Raw genomic sequence first — 27656 nt, 5'->3', positions numbered from 1 at the left:
TTTCAGTAATATTGATTTTTTTTTGAAAAATATCAAATTTTCATACATTTTATTGGTACTTTTTGATATCAATTGTTAAAAGTTTGAAAAACACAACGTTGAAAGCCAATTGTATGTAACCGAAATCCTGCCGGTTATATATCTGGTATGCTACTAGTTTTATATCTGGTATGTTACCAGTTTTATATATGGTTGTTACCAGTTTTATATCTGGTATGTTACCAGTTTTATATCTGATCAAGCACTGACATCTATTACAACAAAAGCAATAATGTTACAAATGATTTAAACAAATTTTTGTAGCATAATTTTGGCTTAGCTTTTTAATTTTAAAATAATTCCCAGAAAAAATTCTTAAAAATTGAAAATATCTAATTTTTCATTTTTTTTTTAAATCCTTTCAATATCGAAGAACAACTAATGTTTTTGATTTTGATTGGATTTTTAAATTGGCGGCAACTGCAAAAAGCGCCAACTAATTTTTTTATAACGTTAATGAAAAGATCTTAAAAAATTTTTCTTTTAATTAAACATTTTTTCATTATGTTCTAATTCTTCAAAATGAAAGATTTCCCAACAAATATGAAAAAATGTTCTAACAAAAAATGTAAAAAAAAAATTTTATTTCGAAAAATGAAAAGTTTTTCAAATATTTTGAAAATTTTAAGCAAAAAATTAAATTTGATCTATAAAAATTTAAAATTTTTTTCCATTATATTCTAATTTTTCAAAATTAAATATTTCTCTTCAAGAAACAAAAGTTTTTTCTAGCTAAAAAAAAAAAAAAAATATTTTAAAAAATTAAACATTTTATTTCAAATATTTTGAAAATTTTTTGGAAAAAACTTAAAAACGTTTCATTAAACAATTTTCATTATATTCTAATTCTTCAAAATTAAATATTTCTCTTCAAGAATCAAACATTTTTTCTTGCAAAAATAAAAAAAGTTATTTCAAAAAATTAAACTTTTTATTTCAAATATTTTCAAACATTTTTTCTTGCGAAAATAAAAAATGTTATTTCAAAAAATAAATTTTTAAAAAATTTTTTTTTTTTACATTTTTTTTTAATTTTTTTTTAATTTCTTTTTTTAAGTTTTTTTTTTAATTTTTGTAAATTAATATTTTTTCTTGCAATAAAATTAAAAAAAATCTTTTAAAAAATTTAAACATTTTCCTATAAAACTCCAATTCTTTAAATACTCTTGTTTTTCAAGAATTAAATATATTCTTTGAAGAAAAATTAGAACAAATTATTTCGAAAAATTTAAAATTTTGAAAATTTGATGCAAAAAAAATGGTAATGTTTTCTTGCAAAAAAATTAAAATTTATTTTAAAAAATTTAAATTCTAATTCTTTAAAATTGTATATTTTTCTTCAAGATTCAACAATTTTTTTGCCAAAATTCTTTCGAAAAATTAAAATTTTATTTAAAAAATTTTGTTCTTTTTTTAATTCAAACTTCCTATTATATTCTAATTCTTAAAATTAAATTTTTTGACAAGTATTAAATATGTCTATTTTTTGCAAAAAAATTAATTAAAATTTTCTTTCCAAAAATTTAATAACTTTTCTATTTCAAAAAATTAATATTTTTCTTTTTAAAAAAATTAATTATAAATATTCAAAAGGCTTCAAAAATATGCTACAAAAGTTTCTTAAGTCCATAAATGTTAAAATAACTGCTTTTAAATTTCCCACTTTCGTTAACATTGTCAGAAAGTTCTTCACTGCTGAGCGCATAACCCAACTTTATATTTAAATTCAATATTCTATTTCCGAGAAAGTGTAGAGCTACATTAACTACTTAATTACTACAGATAAATTTTTAAACCTTTAAAAATTTTGTCAAATTTTGAAAGCTACGAGCTGCTGTGTTGAGAAATATTTAAGAAAAAATAATAGCTTTCTTAAAAATACCGTATTTTCTAATAGCTGTGCATACATACAGACATAGTACTTGTTGATAAACACATGATAAATACTTTCTTAACAAAAAAACAAAAACTTTCTAGAGACACACCGTTACATGCGCGTTATAATTTACTGTTTGCAAACATTTCTCTATTTCACTTTCTCTTTTAACATTCGTTTCTTAATTTTCTGTTGATAAGCCATTATTTATATATAACACATATAACACCGTATCAAACTTGCTAATTTTTTAATTAATTTTCTGCTGTTTTTGTATTATATAGCAATTAAAACTATACTTTAAAAGCAATAAAAAATCAACTGCGCAAAACTCGAAGAACAAGTCAATGTAAATAATAATTTTTTAATATACATAAATACAAATAATTATTCGTTTTTTAGTTACTGACTGCAATGCTTAGGTGTAAAAATAATATCTTATAATTTAATATGGTGTGGTGTATATGCACTGGCGTGTGGGGTATATGGAAATGAGAGTTTAATGCGCTTAAAGAGTTTAAAAGCAAAAGCAAAAAAATAAGACAAAAAGAGAATATGAATTCAAAAAAAAATTATCAAAAATTAAAATTAATTAAAAAAATTAAGAAAAATAATTAAAAAAATTAAGAAAATTAATTAAAAAAATTAAGAAAAATAATTAAAAAAATTTTTAAAATATAAAACAAAGCATAGATTTTCAAAAAAATTGATAATTTTCAAGCAGAAAAAAATGGAAAAATTATATTTTGTGTTGTTCTTATACAAAAGTTCGCCGCAAAGCAAAAAGTTGGTACTCAATGCAAATATAACTTAATTTGCGCGTTTCTCATTTAAACTCTGCTTGTCATTTTGCGCTTTACTCCCAATTTATCGACCTTTTAAAGTGTGCCAAACCGCTTAGTGCGCTTGCAGCCAACACTAACTAATAACTACCTGATTTTATTACTATCTTTTAGTTATAATAACGTAACAGCGCAGCGCTAAGCTGCCTTTAGGCATTAGTTTTGTTTCCTTTGCTACTTATTTACTTTAAATTTTGTTCTATTAGACGCTAATTACACTTTAATGCAGCGTAAAGTGCTGAATTCCAGCGCTTGCTTGTGGAAAATTCTGAAATATATTTTGTTTTGTATTTTTCTCACTGGCGTTCATTTGAGTGCAGCAAATTGCATATAAAAAGCTGAAAAAAAAACTTGCTGCACTCCTCTTTAGCGTTTATACTTGAATTAATGTTTTTAAGCGAACTTATTTTTAGCCCAGTTTCAATCATTTTTTTTTTTTACTTTTCAAACATTTTTCTGCACATTATCTAACATTGCTACGTGTACTCAATACATATTTTATTTACTCCCTTTACTTTTAACTTATTTGCGTAATTATTTGCGTTTTGTGTGCAATTAAGTGCATTACAACAAACAAAAGCTACAAATATAGCAGAAAGCAAACGTGAAAAATCAACAACAACAATTTAACTACTTATAAAACTACTACTACTCGTAAATATTTAATGTTTCTATAAACGAAACGCAAAAACGAAATTATTTCAAAAATAACACAACTAGCCTAGTTAAGTTACTAAGTGAGCGCAGCAGCAAAATTGAAATTTAAATATGAAGTTATGAAGAAAACTACAACAAAAAAGTAAAATTAAAATAAAAAACAATAAAAGTTGTAAAATTTCTAAAAAAAAGTACAAAATAATAGTAATTTAATAAAAAATAAAATGTGTAAATTATAAAACTGTTATATACATACATATATGCCTACCTTTTTCATTTTCAAAAACGTATTGAAAGTAAAATTAAATTTAAAAGTTAATTAAAAAGTAGTTTTAAAACAACTAGTTTATAAATATTGTTATACACAATCAAACTAAACAAACAAACAAAAAAAAAAAAAATATAAAATAAAAAAACACTAAATATTGAAATTATAAAATTACGTCGCTATATTTATAAAAATGTACATTATAAAAATAAAAATAAAAAACTAAACATAATTATAATTATATTTAGTACTTTAATTAAACTACATGTAGATAATATCCAATTAAACAATTAATATAGTTAAAAAATAATATAAAATATGTAAATATGTGAAGAAAGCAGTAGATAGTGCGCTAGTGCGTGTTGTGGCCGCGTCGTAGTTGTAGCGTTAGCGAGTAAGCGTGTGGCGGTGCGGGCGTCAGCAAGGCGCAAGTGCAGGCGTTTTTTGTTGTATTGGCACTAAAAATATTTTTTCTATAAATATCCTTTTTTTTTAATTTTATTGCACGCGTTTTCTATGCAGGCATAGAAAATGTTAATTGGTGTAAGCGAATTGAAAACCAAAAAAATAATAGTTATAAAAAATAATAAAATAAAAAATATAGAAAAAATAATAATAAGATATAAAATAATAGTAATTAAATATAAAATATAAAAAATAAAATAAGAATAAAATAAAATTAAAAAGTAATAAAGTAAAAAAATATAAAAAATAATGAAAATTACAATTCATTTTAAATAGTAATAAAATTTGCAAAAAAAAAAATTCAAACATAAGAATAAAAAATGAAAAACTAAAAAAATAATAATAACATAATATAAAAAATGATAATAACATAATATAAAAAATGATAATAAAATATAAAAAAAATAATGAAAAATACAATTTATTTTAGATAATAATGAAAATATACAAAAATATCAAAATCAATAACAAAAAAATGCAATAATATAAAATATAATTTTGAAATTTTAAAATAATAAATATAATAAAATATGAAAAATTGTAATGAAATATAAAAAAATAAATATAAATATTTTAAATAGGAATGGAAATTACAAAAAATGCTTAAAAAATTATAATAAAATATGAAAACTATAAAAAATAACAAATTTTTTGAAATATATATAAAATATAATAATTAAAATTACAATTTTTTTTAGATAATTAATTTAACATTTTTTTATTTAATGAAAATTACAAAAAATTAAAAAAAAATAATAAATACAATAAAATATAGAAAATGATAATAAAATAAAAAATAATAATCAGATATGAAAAATACTAATTATTTTCAATAGTAATGACAATTACATAAAGGTTACAAAAAAAATCGAATTATAAAAGAGAATAAAAAAACTTGAAAAAATAAGAAAATATTAAAAAAATAATTATGAAATATACAAAAATATAACAATCAATAACAAAAAAAAATAATAATGAAAATTAAAAAGTTTATTTAAAGAAATACTAACGAAAAAATACAATTTTTTTAATAGCAATGACAACTACAACAGTTATTTATATAAACAATAAAATTTTTTATGATTTAATAAAAATTACACATCTTGAAAATCACATTCTTTTTTTTAATTCTCAATACAAAATTTTTTTATTTAATGATTTTTTTTTTAAGGAGTAATAATGAAGAAATACATTACATACAGCTATTAAAAACAATTTATTCTTTTCTTATTATTACTTTAAACAAATTTTGTATTTTTCGTTAAATAAAAAAATAATTTAATGAGAATTACAAATCCTTTTAATTGTTATGAAAATTACCAAAAAATATTAAAAATAAATATAATAAAAATTCCAAAAATTATTTGAAAATATTTCAAATTTTGTTTTTTAAATAATTTAAAATGTTAAAAATTACAAAAATGTACTAAAAAATAATAATGAAAATTCTAACAATTTCTTTACAAAAAATTAAATTTTTTTTCTAAATAGTTATGAAAATTAAAAAATTTCTTAAAAAATAATATCGAAAATGACAAATATTAAAAGAAATTATTATAAATTAATAAAATACGAAATCAAAAATTACTTTTTTTAGTATTAAAGAAATTTTTAAAAATTTATTAAATAATAATAGCAAAAAAATACATTTTTTTTGTAAAAAGTAATGAAAATTAAAAAAAAATTCAAAAATAATACTATAAATTAATAAAATACAAAATCAAAAATTTTTTTTTATTATTAAAGAAAATTAAAAAAAATATTAAAGAATAATATCAAGGAATACTTTTTTTTATATAAAGTAATGAAAATTTCAAAACTGTATTAAAAAAATAATAGTAAAAGTACATTTTTTTTTCATAAAAAATAAAAGTAAAAATACAATTTTTTTTATAAAAAAAGAAATTAAAATTATGAAAGTTACTTTAAACTAATAATGCAAATTACAAAAAATTTCTCAAAAAAAAGTTTCAAAAATTAATTAAAAAAAAAAAAATACTTTCAAAAATCAAAAACTATTCCAAAATGAAAAAATAATAAATATTACAAAATAAAAAAATAATAATTATTCTAAAATAAAATAATAATAAATATTACAAAATAAAAAAAAAATAAATATTCCAAAATAAAAAAAAAATAAATATTCCAAAATAAAAAAATAATAAATATTCCAAAATGAAAAAATAATAAATATTCCAAAAATTTTACACATACAGCTCAGTAAAGATTACAAAAACTATGAAAATAAACAACAGCAAAACCTGAAAAAGCCACAATTAAAAAAAAAACAATGTGCGGAAGTGAAAAATTAAATATATAACATTCACTTTCTCTAACATTTTCTTTCTCGCCACAGTTAGTTGCTGCTGCTACTGTGGCTGTTCGGAAATGTAGTAAAAATTTGGTGCCTCGCAGCATTTGACACCTGCACGGACGCACGTACACGCGTAGATTTTGTAAATATGTAGTTTATACGATTTTTATTGTTAGTACAGTAAGTTTCAAAGCAAAATTATGCATACAAAACTATATATATGTACATATATACATATATAAATATAGCTATGAAAAAAACCACAATGAAATAAAAAAAAAATCATAAACACACCCATACATACTTGTAATTCAAGTTATAATTAATGAATGAGCGCGATGCGCACGCACACGCACACGCATTCATATTGTATATATTATATACACATACAAATACATACATACACTTGTTGCTGCTATGTTTCTTGTTGGAAGCTGCTCGCTGAGATGCAAGTGCTGGTGTGTGGTGTGCGTTTTGTTATAAAATATTGTACTTTTAACACTTGTAAATATGCCTATAAATATATTTTATTATTATATACATACATAGTAAATGAAAATGAAGAGAGAAAAACATAAAACAAAGAAACAAAAAGAAAATATAAACAAAAATGAAAATAAATGAAATAAGCAACGCGTTGTGCAACTGCGCTCAGCTAAATTTTAATTTTAATTAAATACTTATATAAAATAATTATATATATATATTTGCAACAACTATGTATAGTAATCTGTAAAAAATGCGTAGATATGTATACTTAAAATTATTTTTCATCATTAATACATTTTATTTGATTTTTATTATTACATTTACTTTAATTGTTTACTTTTAATTTAACGCTAATGAGAGAATTTAATTGGCCTGTGACCCTAAAATATAAATACACACAAACACATACACTTACACACTCGTACACATACACCCAATCCAAACCAATGTGAAAATAAAAAATTTTTATACTTGAAAAAAAAAATTCATAATTTGTGGTTTTGCATTATTTCTTTTAAGTTTTCTGTGAATATCTCTATTTTTAGCTTCTTGCATGGGCGTATGCAGAATTTTACTTTTTTTGTAGTTGTTTCTTTGTTTCCATTACGTTGCATACTTCTCGCTGAGATTTTTGATTTACTTGGTGGATTTTTGCATAAAATTTTGGCTTATAACGGCACTATTTTATATATATTGACAACATTTATGGACAATTTTAAATTCTTAGCGTATTGAAACTGCACCGTTTATTTATGTATACTGTTTATACTGTTATGCATATGTATGCTGTATGTATGTATTGCTAATTGACTCAATTAGACGGCTGTCTGAAACGCCTGTTAGCAAAATCTGTCATTTATAACGTGAAGAGACTGCTGAATGCCAAAAAAATAATACTTCTTGACGAAATTCAGAACTTATATACATATGTATGTATGTATGTATGTAGGTGTGTATGTATATGCATTAGTGCAGCGTGATTTTTTTTAACTTTTAAATCGCGAGGCTTAAAAAATCTGAATTATCTGTGGTACGGGAGATAGGTGATATAATTGTCCGATCTGGCTGATTCCGACAAATGATCAATAGAATGCTGCTACGTATTAAATTAAATTTCATATATGTATATGACATAAACTGAAAAAATATTTCAAAAACTGACGAAAAACGTTTATAATTCCTAACAAACTTCAACTTAAACATTGCTGGCTTGAAACCGGTTTTAGACCCCTGGTCTCTTAGGACTCGTAAGGATTATGCGTAGAATATTTCCCTGATTTGCGATGTTTTTTCTTTATTTTGGGCTCACATAATCGACCTGCTCTAATATGCATGCAGCTCATTTACTTCAAATGGCTTTTTGGTGCCATAATTTGATTTTACATTATTTTGATCGAAACGGATTTGAAAAAAAAAATTATATAAGATGTAAAGTATTGGATTCTTAATAGTGCCATGCATATTTTAGAATTTACTTTAAATATTTTTCCATAAAAAAAAATATTTTTTTTTTGTTGTCTTGACAATTTATTTATGTATATAAATGACATTGCTTTCCGATTTGAACATAATTTTGATGCAGCAAATATTGAACACCTAATAAGGATTCGTAACGAGTGTCATTTTTTTTTAATTTAATTTTTTTTTAATTTAATTTTTTTTAATTTAATTTTATTAAAATTTTTTTTTAATTCAATTTTTTTTATTTAATTTTTTTTTTTTAATTTAATTTTTTTTTATTTAATTTTTTTTTATTTAATTTTTTTTTATTTAATTTTTTTTAAATTTAATTTTATTTTAATTTAATTTTTTTTATTTAATTTTTTTTATTTTAATTTTTGTTTAATTTAATTTTTTTTAATTGAAGTCCGAAAAAATCGATTTTTGGAGAATAAATATTTTTATCGGTTCGTGAAATTTGTATTTTCAAATTGTATTTCAATATTGTATTTTTCTTAAAAAACCGTAAAATTTTTTCAGAAACCTGGAAAATTTTTTTCAAAAGTACATTTTTCCAAAACTCAAATTTTATTCAAAATGTAAATTTTATTCAAAAAGTAAATTTTATTCAAAATTCAAATTTTTTTTGAAACAAACAAATAATATTTTCTTAAAAAAAAATGTTTAATACTAAATAATATCATAATTTTTTTTAAATAAACAATTTTTAGAAATAAAATTAAATATTTTTTAATATAAAGTTTTGCAAAATAAATGATACTTTAATTTTCTCAAATAAAAAAAATTGAAAACTGAATGTTGATGAAAATAAGTAATTTGTTTTTTTTTTTTGAGACAAAATAGTCATTAGAAAATATATTTGGAATAATATGTTTATTATGGGAGTGTGTGTATGTATATTTTTCTTTTAATTTTTCTTTCCATTTCCCATACTACTTATTTTTATAGCAATATTGAAAATTCTTACAAAAATTAAAAAAAAAAAAATTTAAAGTTTTTAAAGAAATCTGTTTTTTTTATATCTAAAATGTTCTTAAATAATTAATTATGATATCGAATTAACGAAAGTTTATTTTAATAGCTTAAAAAGTAATTTTACTGACAATTTAATTTTTATAATTAGTAATTTATGTATATAATAGTTAAAAAACATTAAAAAATTTAAAATTTATCGCATGAAATAAAAAAAATTTAGAAAATAATATTGGCATTATTTATTATATAATTGAATTTATATTTAATTATTTTTTTCCTTAAAATTTTTTAAGGATAATTTACATTTTTTAATTTTTGTTTTGTTATTTAATTTTTTTTTTAATTTTTTAGTTTTTTTTTATTTTCATAATTTTTTATTGTTTTTTTTATTATTTTTAAAATCAATATCTTAATTCAATCAATCTTAATTCAATAATTTTTTTTTAATTTTTTTGAAAATAATTATCGAACTAATTTATATTTATGTAATTATTTTTTTCCTTTAAAATTTTTCATCATAATTTACATTTTTTTTATTTTTGTTTTATTATTTTATTTTTTTTAATTTTTTATTGTTTTTTCATTATTTTTAAAATTACTTATTTTTTAAATTTTATTTTTAATTTTCCATTGTTATTTTTTCAATATTTTATTTTTTTTATTATTTTTTCAATATTTTATTTTATTTTTTTATTATTTTTTCAATATTTTATTTTTTTTATTATTTTTTCAATATTTTATTTTATTTTTTTAATTTTTTTTTATTATTTTTTCAATATTTTATTTTTTTTATTTTTCTTATTTTTTCTATATTTTATTTTTTTTTATTTTTTATTATTTTTTCAATATTTTTATTTTTTTAATATTTCAAATATCCTGCTTTCTTATCGTAATATGGCAGCACTGCATAGCTATATTCCTGTAAATTCCATAAGATTCATTAAAAATATAGTATTCTAGCTACAAAATACATACATATGTACATACATACATACATATATTCAGAAAATTCCGAAAACAACAAAAAATACTTTAAAAAATTTACTTTTAATTCCAAACGCCAAAATTAATTTTTTTTATGTAGGTAATTAACCTACTTACTTCACTTTTTCCACTTTCGACATTATATGTCCAAATCATTGTAAAAATACTTAAATTTTTGTTGCAAATAAATACTAAGTTGCGAAAATACAAATTAAAAACACAAATATCTAGAACAAAAATTATGAAAACCGGATTATAAAAGAAAATGTGAAAAACACAAAAAATTAACAAAAATGGGAAAATAACTTAGTCAGCCCTTGCAACAAAATCAAATCAAGTTTTAATGTTTAAAAGTAAATGAATTACGAAATCGAAATAAACGAAAAAAGAAAAACAATTTTATTATGCCGTAAAAATGTGTGTTTTAACAAAAAACACATAAGTTAAAATTTTTAAAATTTTATTAAAAGTAAGAACAACAAGCAAAACCATTGGCAACAAAAATCAATCGCAAAAAGTAAACAATATCGTAAAAATATTTAGTATACAGAAAAATTATATTAACATAACAGAAACATTTGCCACAGCATAAGTTTTTTAAAGTTCATTTAATAATAAATCTAAAAAATAAGCAGATTACATAAGTTCATATGAAGAGCAGAATTGATTATCTTGATAAGTGCAGACTTAACTTAAAAGTGTAGTCCTAGCCGTCGTATGTAGCTGACATTAACACACAAACATACACAAACACATGCAAGCGATTGCTGTCTGTTGATTTATAATCTAAGTTGTATAATACATTATAGTACATACATATATAAATCATTAAAAAGTATTATAAGTTATTTTAAGCATAATTCTTACTAATGAGAAAAAAATCGAAGAAAAATCCTAAAAAAAAAATACTAAAATAAATGAAAAAGAACATTTTAAACATAAATACTTGTGTTTGTTGTTTTTTTTTTTTCAAACGAGCTGGAGAGTTTTTTTATTATTATCGCGGTGTCAGTTTTCTTCAAGGTGTGGGTGTATCCGAACCCGCAGTGCTAGTGATAAGCGGCGTCATCCCCATAGACCTTCTCGCAAAGGAGAGAAGACAACTCTGGCTATGGAAGAAAGACGGAATAGAAATACTCATGGCCACAAGACAACAGGCGAGGAAGCAAACTCTTGAACTGTGGCAAGATCGGTGGACAAGGGAGAGAAAAGGAAGATGGACCGCCAAACTGATTAAAGAAATAGAGAAGTGGCACAGTAGAAAACACGGCGAAGTAAATTACTATATAACGCAGATGCTGTCCGGTCACGGGTATTTCCGAAAATACCTATACAACATGGGAAAAGCAGAAAGCCCAGCATGTATTTATGGAGACGAACCACTAGACGATGCAAACCATACCATTTTCAAGTGCCACCGGTGGAAAGAAGCACGAAGGACTGTACAAAACAAACTAGGAGAACTAAGCGCGGAAAATCTCTTAGACAAAATGATATCTAGCAGCGAAAACTGGAAAATAATTGCCTCGTACGTGGAACATGTTCTACGCACTAAAAAAAGAGACATGGACGCGGACTCCCAATAGAAGACGAGCCAAATAGCTTGATGCTGGCTACAAAATCGTAGGCATCCCTGGACGAAGGGAGAGTAGAAATTGACCTGAAATGGGTCCATCTTGGAAACCTTGCCCTGAAGTAATGCGAAAGCGGTCCCGGGGTAGGGAAAAATTCCATGATAGAAGGGGGGAGTGTTTTAGTGGGTTCACCACTCACGTAGGATGACGATCCCTATATGGTGCGAGAGCATTTAAAACCTTCTTACGGCCTATAAAAAAAAAAAAAAGGTGTGGGTTTAGATATACCTGATATTGTTGTTGTTGGGTACTTCGAAGTTATCACTCTCAACAGTGGCGTGGGCGGCCAATTCACTAGTGCGGCGACTATTTATTTAATGACAAGAGACATTTCATCTTACACTCGTCTGAAGCAAGCAGAACTAACGACGCGGTTGTTGAAGTCAATGAACACTCTTATAGAAGATTGTACCTTCCCTCTTTAGCTCTGCAGCTCGAATAATACATATATATATGTATATATTTAGTAGATTGAAGAAATCACACGATAGGGAGTCGCCTTGTTTGAAGCCTCGTTTGGTATCGAATGGCTCGGAGATGTTCTTCCCGATCTAGACGGCGCTTTGTTGTGCTTCAGACGCATAATTGCTATTCGAACTTCTACATAGTCGGACAGTGGAACGTCCGCTTTATTGTCATTGATTGTGGAATCGGGTTCACCAGCTGCTGATGTTATACTTTCAATGCCATTTAGCAGGCTGAATAAGTGTTCCCTCCATAATTTTAGTATGCTCTGGGCATCAGTCACTAGATCACCTCTGTAGGTTCTACAAGGGTAATCGCCACATCTTTTCGCAGAAATTTCGAGCATGGCCCTGTCGGTCAGCTTGTCCAGCTCTTTGTACTCACGCCTTTCGATCTCTTTCTTTTTTTGTCTGCAAATGCGTCTCGCTTCCCGCTCCAACTCTCGGTATCTATCTCAAACCGTACGTGTTGGGGTAACGTACAAATTTCTACTTTCATAAATAACGTTAATTTTGTACCACTTTGCGCCAACAAATATCAGCACTGCTTCAAACGAAAAGCTTTTTGCACCGCCAGCAGCTTTTTAACACTTCAAAAGCTGCAGCAATTTTTCGCATTCGGCATAAACTCACACACAAATGAACAGGCAATCGACGGAAGACGCCACTGAACGCGCCACACGAGTGAAAGCCGGAACTAATAATGGAGCGACTGGCCTGCCGAAATTAACACCCACCACCAACAATAACAACACACATAATAAGCGCACGTTTGCTACAAATACCGCCAAGTCAAATAACTCGTTCATTTCCAATGGGCGCGAATGGCACTACACGCACACAGCTTACACCAAAACGAATGACAACAGCACACAATAACATTAAAAGACAACAACAACAAGCAAGAGCAAAAGTAGCAAGAACATACTGCATGCGAGTAGTTGGTTGCAGGGAGTACTTGACTTGATTCCTCGCCAGAACCATCGCCATCGCCAGCGCCGACTCGTCGTCAATCGCAATGTGGCAGTCGTGTGAAGTGAACGCGTAAAACGCAACGCTTGTGAAAAATGTTAACTTTGCGTTGCAATATACTTTAAAAGTTGTGTGTTTTTCTGCTTTTTTGTGACATTAACAACGCGTTGCGACCAATTACGTTGTCTTATTGAAGTGAAGTGGCGTAAAAACGGTGCGAAAACGAAGTAAAAATGATTAAGCAGTATTGATTAAGAAAATGCAAAATTATGTAAATCAATTTGGTCAAAGCGCAAAGAAAATTAGGAAAAAGAAGTAATCACTCATATATGCGTGTGTGTGTATGTGTGCGCGTTACTTATGCGCTTAAAGTACATTTTATCGTGCAATGAGTTGAGTTTGGCAAAAAGTTCGTTGTGAAAAATTTGCCACAAACACGCAGCGTGTGCTGGTATGTAAGTGTCAAGTAAAAAAAAATATAAAAATTGCGAATTTCTTAAGTGCTTGCAATACGATATTGTGTAAAATGTGGAAATAAGGGCAGTAGTGGCTATCGAGAAAAGTTTTTTTCCTTCATTTTACTCCCCATTTTCGAACTCGCTGCAGTAAAACGCACCCACCACCTTTGGGCAGCCAGCGCTTTCGCTGCGCTTCGTCTCGCCTCGCCAATACGTACTTGTCACACGAAACGCAAACACACCCACTCCACACGACGGCTCAAAATTTGTTTTTTCCCCGCACCCTTTTATACCGCTGACGCTGTAGTTGCTGCTGCTGCTGCTTCTTCTTCACCGCTTGTCCTTTGCGAACTGCTGCGAAGCGTGGACGATGTTACGTTGGTTATTCAATTATGTGCAGAGTGCAATAATATATGGAAAAGCAAGTTATTTATTATAGAAAAAATATTAAAAAAAATTGTTGCAAGCAATTCGTTTGAAGAAATAATAAAGAGCTGCAATAGTGACGCGCTGTGCAAAAAAAAAATTAGAAAAAATACCGTAAAATGCATGAAATATAACTACAGTTATTGGCAAAATATGCCGAAAATTGCTATGTACCGTTTGATTGATGTGCTGCATTGCTGCGCGTGAATTCGCATGATTGATGATAAGCGAAGAATTGATTTTGTTACATTGTGGCGTGTAAGTGCTGGCAGAAATATTAGAAATAGCACAAATAAAAGTGATTTTTGTATGAAATAATTGCAAGCACATAAAGCATATATATGTATATATATTATAGCCGATTTCATGTTTGCTTGCACATTTAGTATATATAGGTTTTGTATTCAGTCGTGCGTAAGTGCAAAAAATCAGGATATACGTCCGTTATGTGCATTTGTATGTAGTGGCAAGCAGGTATTAGGAAGTCCGTTATTTCCCAAGTTATTTTTATGCTAGTGACACCCAAATGGAAGTGTCAGAGACGCTATAAAGTAGATATACTACTGTGCCCACATTGTATTTATTTTGAAAATTCTTTAGTTATTCTTCCAAATCAATTTCATCCCCTTCAAAGTAATCCCCTTCCGATGCTATGCACTTATGCCAACGGATTTTCCAAGCTTCGAAACACTGGTTGTAGTCACTTTCCGGCATGGCCTTCAGTTCCGTCTTTGCTGCGGCTTGAATCTCCTCTATCGTATAAAAACGGTGTCCCCGGAACGGTCTTTTGAGCTTGGTGAACAGCCAGAAGTCGCACGGCGCCAGATCAGGTGAATACGGTGGTTGCGGAACGATATGGGTTGAGTTTTGCAGAAATGATCACAAATTAAAAGTACGGGATGTGCAATCGTGGTGAAGAATTGTCATTTTCCACATTCCAATTCCCTTTTTAGGCGGATACCGTTACGCAGACGACGCATAACGTTCAAATAATATTCCTTGTTGGCTGCTTGACCGGTTGGAAGGAATTCATAATGCACAACACCACGATAATCGAAGAAAACAGTCAACATGACCTTGATTTTTGAGCGACTTTGGCGCGATTTTTTTGGTCGTAAGCATAGATCCAAGTCTCATCGCCAGTTATAATGCATTTCATGACACCCTGGTAGTCGGAAAGCATCGTTTCACACACTTCAACGCGACGCCTTTTTTCCAAAAAATTCAATGTTTTCGGTACCAGTCGAGATTTGAGGCCCAAACATCCTTCAAATGGTATTGGCTGAGCCTTTCGATATGCCAACTTCATCAGCAAGGTCTCTAATTGTTAATCGACGATATTTCAACTTCAATCTTTGATTAATGTGACGTGACACCAAATCTTGATTTGTGAATGTCGGTTGAGGTTGATGGTCGCCCTGGACGCTCTTCGTCTTCGACACGTTCATGGCCGGCTTGGAACTCACTCACTATAACATTTAGACATTTTTAGCCTCGTCACCAAAGGCTTTCTGCACTATCCTCAACGTATCCGCAGCAGAAAATTGATTCCGTAAACAAAATTTAATGCAAATTCATATGTACAAACTGAACAAAAATCGTGGTGATTAGGCAGCGGCCTAACCTCACGGTACTTTAAAAGCACTCAGATCAATTCACTGCGTTGATCAGCACTGTAAATTATAAAAGCGTTTTGCATATATTTTTTGGCTGCAATTGGTCAAGTGGAAGGGACACCCTTTCCACATTGGTGGGGTTTGAGGCCGATCTAAAAAATATGCCGTGTTGTGGGGCCGGCACCCGGCCGCAGTGTGACTCCATTGCTTGAATTTTTCAATCCTAACTGTCTTTAGGTTTAACAGCCATCACGAATCTCCCCAAAGGGCAAATCCAATGAGCAGATTGGAGCAAATTCCAAGGGCTAACTGCTCTCCGTGGTACCAGATTTCAGTCTCCGGGCAGAGCTTGTAGCTGTTGCTACTATCAGTTGAGCATCCAACGAACTCAATAACTGCTGACATTTGTCGCTTTAACTTCAAATGTCTTTTCATTAGAAGGAATCTCATTCAAAGTCTATAATATCATTTCAAGCTGAGTATTATAGCACTATTTCTGACAAGGACTATGCTGAAAAGGCAAGCCAGAAATATAGGCATAATGCATATGGATTTTAGTCGCCTCTTACGACAGGCATACTTTACCAATTCTAAATTCTACTTCCTGTCCGCTGAGGGAATACAAACTGAACAATCGGAATCAAATGCTTTTTTTATATAAAACTTATTTATTTGAGAAGATATTTTCACTAATTTTGGATTGGCATGGATTTTTTTCCAAGCCAACGATGTAATCTAAAAAGGTTCTTCGATTTTTGCATTAAAACAAAATCTTATTTAATTCTGAAATATCTATAGAATACTATTTTACTTTTTTTAATACTATTTTACATTCTCAAATAGAAACGAGTAATAATTCTGGAGATACAGACTTGAAGCGTGCTGTTTAAAGTCGGTTGTCAAGAGTTGTCGCAAACTACATACTTAACCGATGTTCTCGAAACTGTCAAGATTCTTGAGAACTATTTAACCGATCTTAACGAAATTTTACACAGGTCTTCGAGATATAATTTACATGTTCTTGAACGAAATATTTTTTTCCGAATTAGAACTAAAAAAAACCAAACCTTGAGTAATGTTCACCAAAAGTTGAGTTTTTTTATAAAAACGTCTGCCAAAAAAACAAAAAAAAAAGAGTTTTTTGCTTTTCCTTGGTCCAATACCTGGCTTATAATCTTTAACTAAAGCACAAATGTTTGCTTTTTACCTTTGATGATACTGTAAAGTGTTCTTCTGTCAACACGGAGACACCTCTGTTCCGAATTACTGCCGGAAATAACGTTTTGAATATTTTCCTTTCAAAATTTAGCAAAATATTTTTAAAATATGTCTCTTTGGAATAATAAAAAGTTTGCATAATATATTTTTTTCTTTATGGGAAAAAAATTATTGAAAATGGGCTATTTTTTGTTCAACAAAAACCATGTAATCTCTTAAAAAATGATGCAAAGTAAACAAGCTTTTTATTTTCATTTTTAAAAGGGTTTAAATAATATTTCTTCTCACATGTTTATAACAGTGAATTTTTTGCTCATTTCGATTAATAATATCACTTTTTCAAAGTTATAGGTTAATAAGAACTTTTTTGTAGAGCAAAAATTTTTCTACGAGAATAGCGCTTTTTCAAAGTTATAGGCTGAGTTCTATAGGTTTACCTCTATAACTTCTAAACTTTGATATTCTCGTACAAAAATGCCAGCTCTACAAAAAATTATTTTTTTTATTTAAAATCAATAATTTCATAAAAACATTTCTTAAAAAGTTGTACGCAGTTAAAATTATACATCAAATGTACTAAGCCTTCATACCAGTGCCTCATACAATACATTCTGTGTTGCTCATACGACATGGTGTACTGCATTAATACATTCATTTACGCTGGCAAATGTGTCTGAGGTTGGTATACGAAATCGCAATAAAAGCTATTTTTATTGCCAATTAACTGTTAGTAACTTTAACAAGAACCTATTTGCACGTGCGATCATCCCAAAAGTTGTTTTAGAAATGTCTTTAATTTTTTTCTGTAATAATTTAATTTCTGAAATAAAAATCCCTGTAACAAGTTACCAACAGTTATAGTAAGCGAAGTGATGGACTTTAAATAAAATTTGTTTATCGAATATATCGAACTCATAAGATATATGCTACAATTAGACGTGGCTTTTCATTTTTATCAATACCCGTTTTTTAATCATCAATATTTACTTTTCGCCTTTCTCTTTTAAAGTAATGCCCACAGTTCTAATATGCTCCTTCCAACTCGATAAAATAAAGATAAACACTTTCTGATATAACCAAAGTATAGTTTTTCAAGCAATGCAGTCTTTTTCGGACGAATATATGTAATTTTTTTGAACACCAATTACTACTTGTCGATTCAAACAGGATTAGATCGCCGAAATAACACCGCTTAGTTGCAGAAAGTCCGAGTAATTCCGGTAACGTTACAATAGGTAAGGTTTAGGTTAGTCGATAGAACATAGACGGATAGTAATTAAGTCTCTTTCAAGTAAAGAAATGTTGATAATACCATTTAATGGTGTTCAGCGGTTCTAATGCAATGAAACTAATCATGGTAATTTGTCGTTTTGCAGAAAACTTCGTTCACACACATTACGTTATAACTTCTCTAACTAAAACTCGACAATGTTTCAACACTATCTCTTTCACTTCTAGAATATTTTCATGATTTATTATTCTTATTTGTTAAAATTAAGTGTGGGATTTCGTGAAGAAACCTTTTAAAAAATTAAAAATAACTTTTTTTTTGCATTTTCGAAATTAATTTTTAAGCAAACGTAGTGTGAGGACAATTTTTGAAAGAATCGAGTCGGCATTGGGTTGGAAATGTCTTCTTATCCACACCTGACTTTGGAGAACATTTTTTCAACAAAAAAAATGACAAGACTTTGATTATTTTCAAAAGCAATACAAATTCGTAGTAGGTTGAAACCTATTGGAAATAATAAAAATGCAAGGAAAAAATGTTGTTGTCAAAAATAGGAAGAGAAGGGACGTGGTTGAATTTTAAAGGTTAAAAACGGTTTAATCCGATTTCCGACAAAACTACAAGTCCTGCGGTAAAAATTTATATGGCAAAGTTGTAGGTAGAAAAAATATTTAAAATTTTTGTATTTGCACCTATTTTACATAACCTCAAAATTTATATGAAAAATTCAAGTAGTCCAGTTTTTGGGTTTTTTATTGTTATCTTGTAAATAGACACTCTTATGTGCCAAAGCTACTAACAACCAAAAAATTTGGCTGTTCCTTTCCAACCATGATGTTTTATATGCCTAAGAAACCTTAAGGTTTACTAAAATCGAATTAAGGGAATAAGATAGTTTTTGAAAATCTTTATTTTGATTTGATTTGACTGATTTGTGATTGACTAATTTGTATAGTATATCAGCAATCGGCCAGTTTTTACATCAGCTATATGCTCGTGGTCTGCTATCGACGGTTCCGACGAATCAGCATCATCTTGGTTTTATACAAAAATCAGATCGATATCTCAAACACTGTGGTACTAGACTCGTTTATACAGACAAACAGAAAGAGAGACAGATGGACATACGGACGCCACCAAATCGACTCAGCTCGTCACATTGATTTTTATATAAGCTGTCTCCAATTCGCGCAGCGTTAGTCTCTAGCGAACAAACTATAAAAGATGCTGACACAAACGGGCAAAAATGAAAGTGCAACCCTGCGTTAAAATGTTATGGTACGCAATAGTGTTATGATTCCTACTAAGTGGAGACATTTTTTTTTCTCGTAAACGTATTTTTCTGTGATTGATTACAATTGCTTTTAAGTCTTATGTTTAAAAAATTTTGTATTTCCTTTTATCATTTCAACCATTCTTCTTCTTCTTCATTGGCGTAGACATTGCTGACGTGGTTATAGCCGAGTTTACAACAGCGCGCTAGTCGTTCTTCTTTTTCGCTGTTTGGAGTCAATTTGAGATTTCAAGGGAAGCCAGGTCCTTCTCCAACTGGTCTTCCGAACGGAGTGGAGATCTTCCTTTTCCTCTGATTCCTCGGCGGTTACTGCGTCGAATACTCTCAGAGCTGGATTGTTCTCATACATTCGGGAGACATCACCAAGCCTAAATCTCGTACAGCTCATCGTTCCATCGACTGCCGTATTCGCCGTTGCCAATGCACAAAGGACCATATATCTTCCTCAGAACCGTTCTTTTGAAAGCTCGCATCATATAGCAGGACGGGGTTGATTAGTGACTTGTAGAGTTTGGTCTTTGTTTGTCGAGAGAGAACTTTACTTCTCAATTGCCTACACAGTCCGAAGTAGCACCTGTTGGGAAGAGTTATTTTCCTTGCGTTGGATTTCGAGGCTGACATTGTTGTTGGTGTTAATACTGGTTCCAAGGTAGATGAAATAGTCTACGACTTCGAAGTTATGTCGCTCCACAGTGACGTGAGACCCAAGTCGTGAGTGCGACGACTGTTTGTTTCATGAGAGAAGATATTTCGTCTTGCCCTCGTTCACTGCCAGGCCCATTTGCTTCCTTGCCCAGTCTGGAGAAAACAGAACTAACGGCGCGGTTGTTGAGGCCAATGATATGAATTTCAACCATTCACAATAGAAAAAGTGAGGTAAAAGATAGAGTAATACCACTTTAATGAGGTACACGCATACTCTCTTGTTTCAAGTCAACTTGATAACTTTGTTGTTACTTTTACATGTAAATTTTTTGTCAAGAGAGCAGAAAAATTACCAATCAAAGACAGCTATATATACTTTAAGGTATTAGACGTTTTCTGCTTGGTATAACAAACCTCGTGGCAAACTTAATGTACCCTATGCATAGTATAATAACAACAAAAATTGAATAAACAACTAACGTTCCTTTTTATATTTTTTCGGTGATCGCACAAGGTTATGAAAATGTTTTTAGTTGTTTCGCAATTAAATTGATTTTCGGAAAGTATTTTTCTTGCCACCTCTGAACACACCATAACTTTAATACATACATAAATTCTATTAAATGTCTTGCAGACGACACACATACATCAATACTTGCATATGTGCGTAAGTTACATAAATATGACTACATTGTCAAGAATTTACTTATTGTTAGACGGGCAAGCAATAAATTGAAAACGAGTCCACACACACCCGCAACCACCCACAATGACTTACAAACATACATACCAACAAATGAACATAAATGCACGGAATAGTACGCATACCGACACGAGCGCACATCAATAAAGTAAAAGGAAGCACACAAAACAATCCGCACTCACACATAAAGGCAAACATATATACATCCTTACACTTACATGTAAATATGTGCAAATCTACAACTGAGTGTAGACTCACACCAAATCGACAGTTATCCAACGTTGCCGAACATCCGGACAAGCAAACCGGCCCCTAACCACCCAACCAGCCGAGCAAGAAACTCGCTTACTTGGCGCACCAGCACATTGCCGCCACTTGCTAAATCTAAACGTGCGCATTCTAGTACGTCCAACAATGTGCCACTCATACAGCGGCGACAACAACAGCGGCAGCGTCAGCGGCAACGACACAAAGTAGCTCAAGCCATCTGCATCTGCGATATGGGCAAATCTAAACATTGGGTATTTTATTGCTTTGTTGCAATCTCACGTCAGCCCAATGAATCGCCCATGCGCATATCCACCCACCGTCGGCGACCTACAGCCGACCTACCTTCTTACATTTGCCATTTTTAGCGGTTCCTTTACACTTTTACCTTAGCCGAAATTGTTGCTTTCTTCGGGTTTAGCTATCAGCTTTGGCAGCCGTTGCTGCATAGACTTTGCTTAAGCTCATTTACTTTGAAAATCCCTTATTTGTGGTTAACATAAAAATGTATGCTGCTGCTTAGGCGGATTTTACGTTGTCCCCGAACGTTGGATGAATTTGAGACAGTAACGTTTTCAATTCGAAATCTGCTTGGCAGCATGGAAATGACTATCGGAAAGCGTTAAAAAAAATGCAATTCAATTTTTTGTTTGAGACACGGTTAGTGTTCGAATCGAATATCCCTCTTATTTATCCCGGAAAGTCAGTATGTCGTTTATACGTAGGTTTTGTTTTATATTTCGGGATTTGGCAACTCTGGTATAGTAATCTGACAACTCACAGCTTTGTCGTAAAGTTTGACATTTTTGATGTTTTACATACTCAGAACATTTTGGCATACGAGCACTATTTGTGTTGTTTAAAGTTACTTAAAATATTCATCTCGATGGAAAAATGGTATTAAATAGCGAAAATTTTCCCAAGATTATTTTTTTAAGTGGATTAAGTCAACAAGAGTGCGTCTATGAAATTAGTTAAATTTTTGGCGATGAAGACCATCAAGTACTAGTATTTATCGACGGCATGGTGAATTTAATCGAGGTCGTAGTTCAAATAAGAGATCAACTAAGAGGTGAAAGTTTTTCGACAACTGAAGAGACAGTTTGATGGGTTCAGAACACAAGATTTGGAGTTACAAAACTGCTTCGAAAATTGGGTTAAACGTATGCAAAGTGTATAGATCTTCTGTTAATCCATTGAACTCAGAAACCGCTAACCCTTTTTGGATGCAGAAAACAGAAAAATCCAGGCAAAAACAATTTCTTAATAAAATATAGAAGTGCGATGAAGAAGGTGGATGTAGAGTCCAGTACATTTTTGGGAGATAAGAAAACGAACCCGATCTTTTCTAATGCAAAAGCAAACTCCTGCATATATTTCAGCTATTGAAAAGCTTCATCGTTTCCTAGGAATGGGTCAACCCACAGAACTCGCAAAAGAAGGAAAACAAATCCTTCAAGACATCTATTTAATTAAGGGTATAAGCGTGGTTCAATTTAAGAGATCATTCAAATTAGTCTCTGCTGATTATTTTTTCTTTTTCGTTTTTAGCTTTTGATAGAGGTCGCACTGTAGGTATGAATTCTTTGAACAGTATGCACATTTTAGGTCTAGTCACGGACGCTCCTCGGAACCTACTTTTTCTGATTCACTTTCGGAAGTCATACTTTTTTATTCGTATCCGAATGCTGACCCGATCAGATTCTGAATTCGAGGAGATGGTCAAAAAAACTAAACGAACACAGAGCAGGTACTGTTTGAAAGCAAATTCTCACTAAAACCGGAAGTTGTAGGTCATCTCTTCGAATGCTCCGGGGAGGTTAGGTTTAAGGTAATAATTTATTGTCATTTGAAGAATGTCGCAGTCAATAACTGATTGCTTAGCGAGCATCTCTATCATATTGAGCATTAATGAAACGTCGGAGCCCTATAAGCTGACGAGCTGAGCCAGTTCAACGACGTCCATCTGTCTGACCGTCTATATCTACCTTAATAAGTTTCTCACCTTTTGAGACATCAATTTGAAATTTTGTACATGCTCTTTTCTCACCAAGTAGTTGCTTACCGCCGACATCGGATCACTATAGCATAAAGCTACCATACAAACTGACCGATCAAAATCATGTCCTGGTAAAGAATCATTTAATACTCTTGACAGCTTAGACTTTACATACTCCCACAGGGAAAAGTGTAACAGAGTGATATCCCACAAACTTGGTGGCCAATCGATCAGCCCAAAACGTTAAAATATCTGCTTGCCGAAGTGTTTACTCAATAAATCCACTGATTCTTGTTGTAACTTAATCTCTCCGAGATCTTGAGCTGCAATTTCAGGCATCAAATAGTCGGTTATCAAAACGCGATAACGGTCGCCATTGACGTTTACGTTCTCTCTCACACTCTCCCACATATTTTTTGAAGAAATATTGACCGTTAAATCTACCGGAATACAAACCACACCAAACCGTTTTTTTTGTGGATTAAATGGCAGTTCTTATATCTATTCAGGTTACTCTTCGTCCAAATGCGGCAATTTTGCTTGTTTACATACCCATTGAACCAGAAATGGGCCTCATCGCTGAACAACATTTGGCTTGAAAACGTCGGATCTTTTTGGAACTTTGTTATTTCAACTTTGTTGAACGATTTGTAAATGTTGTTCAGCCTTTCCAATATTGAAAAAATACCTCTACTTGGATCATCCATTAAATAAGAAATGTATATATATTATAGTTCGGTAATATACGAGGTATGACAATTAAGTAATGAGACTGATTCCATAAAAACGTATATTTGAAAATTATTCTACAACTCTGCCATCCCCTTCAAAGTAGTCCCCTTGGGCAGCTATACAGCGATTCCAGCGCGCTTTCCATGCTTTGTAACATTTCTAGAACGCTTCCACTGGGATGTCCGCGAGTACCCTCGTCACGGCCGCCTGGATGTCCGTAATCGACTCAAAATGGGTTGCTTTGACCACCGATTTTGTTTTAGGAAACAAAAAAAGTCACAGGGTGACATGTCGGGCGAATAAGGCGGCTGTTGCAACACGGCGATCCCTTTAGAGACCAAATACTGGGACACGCTGAGGGCGGTGTGGCACGGCGCGTTGTCGTGATGAAGGATCCAATTACGAGCGATGTCTGGGCGCACCCTGTTGACTCGTTTTCGCAATCTTTCGAGTACTTGGCAATAGTAGACTTGATTCACAGTTTTCCCCGGTGGAATGAATTCTTTGTGGACGATTCCACGGCTATCAAAAAGGCAATAATCATCGTTTTCACCTTCGACTTGCTCATGCGAGCTTTTTCGGGCGGGGGGCGCGCGGAGACAACCATTGTGAGCTTTGGCGTTTGGTTTCCGGGTCTAAGAGCACTATCACCATACACTCTTACAATTTTAGCGTACGTTTCCGAAGCTGTTTCGCCCAATCTGGCGCAAAAGGGGATGCAAGGGATGCCGGAAAAAGAGAAAGGGATTTTTAAGGTCACAGGTTTACCACAAGCGCGGCAATAAAATCAGTCTCATTACTTAATCGTCAAACCTTGTAGATTCGGCGCGACCGTCTTTACAGTTTTTTCTTGTTTTCCACTAAAACATATGACTTTTAGCGGGCTGAGCCGAAGCTTTATAGTTGCTGGCGCATTTTTAAAACCAACTCATGCTGTTTAAAGATTTAGCAAAGCTCTCTGTTTCGCTATTCTGCAATGGCATGCACCATAAACCACTTAATGCCTATTTAAATACCGTTTATTTCGTTGCATTGTAACAAATACTGAGGCACGAAATTCTAAGCCCAGGCACTTGTATAAACGAATGTTGTTTTGCATTTTCTGGCACTCTTTTAATTAGTGCTTTTGAAAAATTCGATAATCACACAAGCGCATTTACAAACATACATATGTATGTCGTTATGTATTGGTGCATGTGTATGTGTGTAGTATGTCCGAGCTCACCATTAATAGCCAATAGAGGCATTTACGGACGAGTACAGTGTGAGCCAGCATTTGGTGTTAAGTACTTTGACATTTGGCCGAAACTGAGCATACAATTTTCCAAGGACGTCCGCTTGGTGGTTGGTTGAGCCTTGTGGACCATTTTCTCCCCGCACACATACACGAATACATGCTGCATTTCAAAAATACCGCTTATATTAGTAGCCGTAAAATATTTATGGGCAATTGTGATTTGATGGCGACGTGTGGGTGGCGGGTGCAGGTTGATTTTATACTGACACAGTTATTTGTTGAAAACATGCTGTGCTTGAAATATATACATACATATCTATTTGTGTATACATATGTATATGCGCACTTCTAATCGATTCTGTGCCATATGACGAGCGTGAGCACTTTTTCGTGCGATTTTGGCATCCTTTTAGTGTGTGAAAATTGCTGCATAATTGGAAGGGCATTATCCGCATATTATACGTGTGCGTTTATATATACATAAACATCTACATATGTATGTATAAGCATGTGCACAGCTGCCCAAAAGCGCCACGTGTTTATTGGATGATGACACCGCTTAGCTTTGCCACTTTCGGGCAACAACATCATCTATACCAGCATGGGATTTTCCCAGAAATAGTTGGCGCAGTATGCGCTGTGTAAAGTAATTATAATGCCAGCATATCGGAAATAATTCTCGGAGCTTTACTAACCGACAATTAAGTAGAGATTTTAAAATGCATCACATTAATCCGGTGAGAGTTCCGCATACAATAAATAAAGCCGTTGGCTTGCTGCTGTGATTTGTTGTAGTAGTAATATACAAGTATATATGTGTGTATGTACATAAGGGTGCGTCAAAAACTAACTTATCGAATTTATGGAGTAAACTTGAATATAGAGAAAAAATATACTTATAAGGCAGTCTTTTTAGATTTATATTTTCTCTATACATTGTGACAAAAAAGTAATTAATTATTCATAAATATTTTTTGTCGCCTTCAAAGTAATCCCCACCTGATGTAAAATACTTATGCCAACGATTTTTCCACAACACGAAAAACGTTTCATAAGCACTTTTTGGCATGACCTTCAGCTCCTTCTGCGAATTTTGTTTTAATTCCGATCGACTGAAAACTGGTTACAGTGAGTGCCAATTTTAGTTTGAAACACAAGAAAAAAACACACGGAACCAATTCTGCTGAATACGGTGGTTGATCGATGGTAATCATTGCGTTTTTGGGTTTAAATTCAGTCAAAGTCGTGGCTCGATCCGATGGTGCATTATCAGCGTTTAAAATCTATGAATTGTTCTTCCACAATTGCGGCCGGCCGGCATATGTGAGGAGCATAATGCGGCGCACCGTCTTGTTGGAAATACAGATCGTCTCGACTTCATCAAATTACGTGCATAATGCTTGCTATTGATAGTAACGGCATTTCCTGCCCCTCTTTCAAAGAAATAAGTCTCGATGATGACGCCATAACACAATCCTCACCAAACGATACATATTTGGGGATGCAATTGCGTTCCTGAACCAAACGAGGATGTGACTCGCCCCAATAGCGACAAATTTGTTTCTTGACGAAACCATTAATCTAAAAATGGTCTCATCTGAGGCGACCGTATTTTGCGCGAAAAGCTCTTAAAGTAGCCACCGAAGAACACAAATCTTGGACATTTTCCAAGTTTGAAACGTGGTATAATGAAATGGCAAACGTTACTGACATGCTGACAAAATTAGACACAAATCCGTAAACAAACATGGCCGCCAAGAACAAAATTGCCTCATTTGGGACAAAGAGCCACCTGAAAAGATTCAAGAGCTGCCATTTCATCCGCAAAAAAACGGTTTGGTGTGGTTAATGGGCCGTTGGAATCATCGATCCATATTTCTTCTAAATTTATGCAGGTAAGAACGTAACCGTCAATGGCGACCGTTATAGCACCACGATAACCGACTATTTGATGCCTGAAATTGTAGCTCGAGATTTCAGCGGCATTTGATTTCAACAAGACGGCGCCACTTCCCACAGATCGCACAAATCAACAGATTTCTTGAGAGAATACTTCGGTGACAGAAAATTTCAGGTTTTGTGTCGATCGATTGGCCACCAAGTTCGTGTGATACCACACCGTTTGTCATTTTCCTGTGGGATATGTAAAGTCTTAAGCCTATGCGGACAATCTCGCTTCGATTCAGGCCTTGGAGCCAAACATCCCGTGTGTAATTCGACAGTTATCAGTCTGAATGCTCGAACGAGTATTCGTAAGTTGGACTCAACGGATGGACCATCTGAGACGTATGTAGCTACGCAAACATTTGAAAGAGATAATCTTAAAAAAACAAATGCTGAAGAATGTTCTGATAATAAACATTCCCTATTGAATTTGAAGTTTCTGTGTT

General features: G+C 31.1%; 1 protein-coding gene across 10 annotated transcripts in view; it reads left to right on the top strand.

The window, feature by feature from the left end:
- The first annotated feature begins 13228 nt into the window (after window positions 1-13228).
- Window positions 13229-27656, top strand: part of LOC105224040 (uncharacterized) — a 39267-nt gene continuing 24839 nt past the window's right edge. For 2 of the 10 annotated variants that reach the window (XM_049457545.1, XM_049457542.1), the window contains exon 1: window positions 13237-13891. The gene's annotated coding sequence lies outside the window, so the exon portion shown is untranslated. Of the gene's footprint in view, window positions 14583-27656 lie in introns of all 10 variants that reach the window. The other 8 variants (XM_049457547.1, XM_049457543.1, XM_049457544.1 and 5 more) reach the window with 6 other exon arrangements.

Source organism: Bactrocera dorsalis, chromosome 5 (genome assembly GCF_023373825.1).
Source record: "Bactrocera dorsalis isolate Fly_Bdor chromosome 5, ASM2337382v1, whole genome shotgun sequence".
Taxonomy (NCBI): domain Eukaryota; kingdom Metazoa; phylum Arthropoda; class Insecta; order Diptera; family Tephritidae; genus Bactrocera; species Bactrocera dorsalis.
Note: the sequence above shows the minus strand (reverse complement) of the source record. Positions and strands in the feature narration are given on the sequence as shown.